The sequence below is a fragment of the Anopheles ziemanni genome, chromosome 2 (assembly GCF_943734765.1).
Source record: "Anopheles ziemanni chromosome 2, idAnoZiCoDA_A2_x.2, whole genome shotgun sequence".
Classification (NCBI taxonomy): domain Eukaryota; kingdom Metazoa; phylum Arthropoda; class Insecta; order Diptera; family Culicidae; genus Anopheles; species Anopheles ziemanni.
The window spans coordinates 62104463-62110655 of NC_080705.1; positions in this window are offsets into that span (position 1 = coordinate 62104463).

Genomic DNA, 6193 nt, shown 5'->3' on the forward strand with positions numbered 1-6193 from the left:
TCTCACTAAATTAGAATGTAGCAAGATATTTGAGGCGCGAAGAGAGGAGACGATAACGAAGAGCAAGGGAAGGATGGATGGTTTGAACGGTTCATTAAGTGCGACTGTTTTTGTACAATGAACTGTACTTTTAATTTTTGAAATGTGGTTAATATTGTAATCTGTGACGTTTACGAATCGAGAAACAAAAGCTCAGTGTCATGGAAAACGTAAAAGTGATAATATGTTCATTTGAAGAACAGGTTAAATTTTATTTAGTTTAGTTTAGAGCCTTTCATGCTCTTCACTTGATCATGCCTACATTTATTCCAATATGGAAGCAAAATTAGATGTTCTAACCATGCCACTCACTTACGGGTCACGGTTTTAAGCAGCCTAAGAAAGGATTTGCTGGAAGAGAATTTACAAATCTGTCTACATTTAAACCATCTCTTTCTTCTTGTTAGTAAAAACAACAGGGTCATCTGTAACCCTGTCCCAAGTGTTCACCAATGACGCAGATACATTTTCCGAAATTCTACGTTCCACGTGATATGAAGACAACAAAGCAGATTACTTTTCATTTGTCCCACATAAAACTAGCCATAATCGCCATCCACTAACCAACACCCTCGGTTGTACATAGACCTAGAAAGGGCAAACGTTCGATGAGTTCGATCGGTTCTTCCATCAAAGCTATCTCGGCTCGTTAAGCTCCACACGCCACTCTTGGCGATCCGGTTCGGTTTAACATAGCATAAGTAATTTCGACGAACGGTTAACCATTGCAATGGAGTGGTTGCTGTTGATACGGGGATGATGATGCTGCTGCTGCTGCTGTTGCTAATGTTGCTGATGGTGCTCGCCAATAAATAACTCATCGAGAGATAGATTACTAGCGGAGGCCCACGATGGACGATAGAGATTTTGCCTACTGCCAAAGCGGAGCAGCGAAATAGACGAAGCAGAAAAATATCGAGGAACCGTACGTCAGATCCTCGAAGGGGGAACTTGAAGGAACGGGGAGTGGTGCTGCGGTTGTGTTGGGTTTACTGTGCTGATTATTATTACACACGGCCCGGCAGAAAACGGGTTGCGGCCGCCGTTCCGGAATGTGAACCCTGGTCTAAATGGTGGGTGCTACCACGGCCAACTTCCAAGGCCTCCCCTACCTACGAGCAGGCTGCGGATGTCGATGGACGATGTGCCAGTCTGCAGCATAAGATCCGACACTCGTGGGGGGATCGAATCGAAGGAAAGAATCACGACAAAACGATCCTTTCATACACAGCTTCGTCGAGCCAGTGGCGCGTGAGGTTAGGGAAGCGAACGGAGGCTTGGCGAGGGTGCCTTGCCAGCTCCGGCTTCTGATGTAGTATTCCTGCAACACCTACGGCACTAGTAGCTCGCCAATTTTGCCAGCACGGAAATGGGCTTTTAATGCACCATGACGGGGTGGTGGCGGGTGGATGATATGAATATGAGATGATCGGAGCATCGTTCCCTCATTCGCTCCGTCTAGCATAAACGCCTTGCTGTAGCGTGCCAAACGTACCTCATCATCATGCTCGGGAGACCCGTGGTCACCGTCTGGAGGGTACTGTTAATGCCTTTTAATCAATGCGCTCTTTTGGTGGAAGTAGGACGGACGTCGCAGACCGGAGAGGTGTTCGATGAGTTGGAAGGAGTGCATGATGAAAGCCATGGTCTACCCGGTTAACTGATTCTAAGCCACCGTGAAACGAACCTATCTATCGGGAGTGAAGTAAATCCAGCACGTTACGAGACAGTATCGGATGGAAAGAGAATGATTTAATGAATAGCGTCGCGTAAGTAGCTGAACAGAATTTGAAACCATCTTCTCACTCACTTTAAATTATTTTTCATATGAAATCCTTAAAAACTTGCTTTTTTATGTCAAAATTTCATTGAGAAATTGGAGTTTTGCAAATGAAACTTAAAACATCCGATAATTAACAATCGTGTTGTCAATCAAACATTTTATTTGAGTTTGAGGATATCATAAAATATAGAGCTACAAACATAGACTCTCGGCGAGATTGATCCATATGAATCGTGCAACAAAAACAGGTGTATGCCTTTCTCATTATGACGACTTTGGGTGTATCAATAATCTTTTTCTTTCAACAATCATGAACTTTTATTAATAAATCTCCCATTTATATTACTGAATCTCATCAAAATCGAAGCAAAATGTCATTCAGCTTCATGAATCTGAATCTCTACTTCTCAGCTCTAGTTTTAAAGCAAAAGTCTTGGAATGTCCCATTTCATTACCAACGAATACACTACATTCAATCCAAATTAATTTTTGCGAATGCTCAATAGCGAATTTTTTTATGCGTGCTTCATAAAATAAGAAACAGTTCAAATTATTTAGGCACTACAGAAAAACCAGAATGGGAAGAATTTGATATTTACATGATGCTAAAACTTTGAACTTTGTTATTTTAAAATTGGCACAATAATTGATTTTTTTTGTAAATATTTGTTAGCTAACCTAGTCAACAAATTAAATTTCCTTAAATTGCGATTTCAATCATTAAAAAAACTAACTAATTTACGAAAGTCCCTCTTTCAATCAAGATATCACAGAAAACGATAGTAACCAACTCGCTTCAACCATTCACGATGTCCGAAAAAAGGATTCTTCAAAAGGATTCACCGCACGCTCGCTACCTTTTTACGAGCTACAACATTTGTGCTGATGTTTTGCGTCTCTTCAGTCCTTTTTTGGTCGAACTGAATGTCAGAGATTATTGCCGACCGAGCGAGACACAGCAGTGGTGTGGAGTATTTTAACCTAATTGGCTGCCAACTCGAACCGTAATGGATGGTGAGGTCTGTTCTTCTGCCGTGAACATAAGCGTGACATACATAAGCCGGCGTGATTAAAATCTTACTATGGAACCATTTCCCCCAACATTGGCTGATTGGGGCGGTGGGGGATAAACACTAAAAAACCATACAACGGACTGCATTGTGTTGGAGATCTTGCTTGTTGCAGTGAAAGGGGGAATGTTACCAGTTTTGTATGCGGACTTTATAGAGCTTTCCAGCCGATGATGATTTACTGAAAGCATACCAGCTGTAGAACGAATGGTCGGGCATTTCGTTACGCACGAACGCACAGTTAAAGTCCCCATTTTACTGCTTCGTCTTTTTAATTCTCGGTCCGTTTGTCATTCTTTATCCATTGGACCTTGGTGCACTTGAACATGGCCATGACAGAGAGCCACAATCGTTAAAGTTCACAACAGTAGAATCCAAAATAATCAATAGCAGGCCACTGAAAATGGTTGATCCAACTACAATATGCTGGATCAGCACCATCCACCACGCACGGTGCATAAACATACTTTGCATTCCACGGAGCATTCCTGCCACAAAAAAGGGTTAGATCATGATCGAGAGCCCATCAATAGAAGCAACCGTTCGGGGTTTCATACCGGCGCAAACAATAGTGAGCATCCCCCAAAAAAGAGGTGCGCATTGGAACACATCGTAAAGCTAATGGAAAATGCAACAGCCGCACACGGTTGTGACGGAAACGAACCGAAGAGAAACAACAAAGGGACGGACGTGCAAGTGATCGAAAATGATGGGTTCGATTGGATTGGGACAAATCGTTACGGACAGAAGTAGGACTACTTGCCTATCCCTTCCTGTTTATCTCATCCCTATGCTCAACTCCGTAGCTAATGCAGGCTGTACGGTCGGAGTTGCCTACGGTCTAAGCGCCGGGGAAAAAGGGAGAAGCAGAAGCAAAAAAAGGGGCGCTTCGTGTACGCCCGTCCAAATGCAAGCGCCATTATTGTGACCGCTGTGAACGTTTCCCCAAACCAACCACGAGAAAGAGGCCAGCGCGCGGTCCACACTCACACAAACGAGCGGCAGAAGTGCAGATGAACGGCTGCAGTAGCGTCGAGGGATAAAAAGAGGCGACTGCACCATGGGCAGTTACAATGGAAAAACGCAAGGAAAGTCTATTTAACCTATCAAAACTCCTGGATCCGTTTGAATCCATTTTGAAAACATTATGGAGGAGGTATTAAAATTTCTTATAAATTAATAATAAGATATTTTTTCTTAAAAATAAGGACTTCCAATTAAAACAACATATTCCAGTTGAACCGGTTCAGTGAGAAAGTTTGTAGTAGGCGTAGAATAAACTCACAAACAAAACTCTGGTTTCAGAAACCAATCAACTTGCAAGGAAAATAATAATAATCGTATCTAAAGCCAAACCACAATTTTGTAGCAATTGTGTGTAACCAGAAAAAGTCACATCGAAATTTGTCGACAGTGTGAGAGCAATGAACATAGGAGATAGGGAGAAGATTTCCTTATCTATAGCCCCAGAGTGATAATGTTCGGCGTTTGCTGCTTTTTGTTTTCCTCTGACAGCGGACCCACTGTGCAGAGACCGGGTAGCACTGGAAAAAATACTCGCTTTTGCAATTTGTTTGTTGTTCGTTGTCCGTCGAGCAACTCCACCTCAGCATCCGGAAATTAGCAACCGGGAGCAGAGACGAAAAGGCACTTTACAACACGCTAGCAGTCTCATCCTAATTGCACGAAGTAGGCTGATGATAGCTTCGCAACGAGAACTATCGCCAATGCCTGCCGACGTGGTGGAAGGAAGCTGTGTGTGCAGCAATCGATTATTCGCAATTTATCACAAACACGCGCAAACGTTCCTGGTTCAGCCACCCGAGGGAGGGAGATTTCTAGTTTGGGAACCTTTTTTTCATGGTCACCAGCGTTTGCAAAGGGGGTGTTGCTCCGCTGTTTTCCGGAGGAGATAGAACCGGGAGGGTGGTCGAATGGTTGGGAAATTGCTACTTTCCCGACCCTTCGTCGAGCGGGAAGATACGACCCATAGAGTGGATGTTGGAAAGCTTACCTTGGATCGCTATTCCATTCCGCTTCATCGGACGATACTCTTGTTCTACTTTCGTTTGCAGCTCCTTTAGCATTTGGGCATCATTTCATGCCACAGAACACATTGAACCGACGCCGATCTCCTCCATCCAATCATCCGTCAATTGCACGCTTTTCATCTTGAACTCGCTTGACGATGGCATCCTACTCTCGCACATATGATCCTTTTTCGCCTTTGCACAAACAGCACGCAATATTGCGATCAAATCCATCCGACGCAACCGAGAAAAAGGATACACGTCCTGGTTCCGTCGAGTGTGTGCGTGCTTTGATGCTAGTGTTTGTGCACTATTGCGTTACGATGATGTTGGTGTCGCCTTTCCCGATCCTGTGGGCTGCGCTTTGTCTTTTATCCTTTCCATCATCGTAGCAGCCAGCAAGCTTGATTGTGTACAGGCGAGTTGTGTGTTTTTCATCCTCACACCCGTCCTAATAACCCGGTGCGCACAAACGTGTGCGTAGGACGCGGTACAACACACTCCATCATTTTCGTCCATCCATGTTCACCGTTCGCTGCTGTCTCACTACAGTTCAGCTGCCGTTTCCCTTTAAGCACACTACCTGAAAGCACAAACACACACTCACAACACGGCACACGTCCGCTAGAACACACAATGCTTCGCATCGAACATTTGTTTCTTTTGTGTGTAGACGACTTTTGACTTCCTGATTTCCAGTAAAAAAAAACCATTGGACGCCGGAATATCGGTTTCCTTATTTCTGTAGATGCAGTTCACTAAACACTTCGCAGATTATTCAAACACCATGCCACCAAGCTGAAGTCATGCGTTTGTTGGTTCCGTTTTCTATTCCACGCAAATCAGCATTTTACCGCACCGAGGGGTCAAAGAGGCATTGGAAAACGAAGCGGCATTACCGTAGGAGAACTTTGCGACAAGAGAGGAATGGAGGAAAGTGTACGCAGTTGTCTGGATGAATATTCGTGGCAAAACGTCCCTCGGGAGAAGCTTTTAACAACAGTTTGCGTCGCTTCAAAAGTAACTGCACTTTAAATGGAAGTACACAGATGAACTCAAGAATAAAGCAAATTCTAATAGCAAACCGTGTTTCACTTCAAGCTGCTCCGTCGTCCAAACGTGATCTTACACCGTCGACATTCCGAACTGTACTGTTTCGGTAATCCAAGAACTACTTGCGGATTAAAATAGTTCCTGAAAAAAGAATCATGATTCCAGTTCCTGCGTACCGACTGAAAATGATGTTTAGTTCGTAAAAACATTCTTTAAAT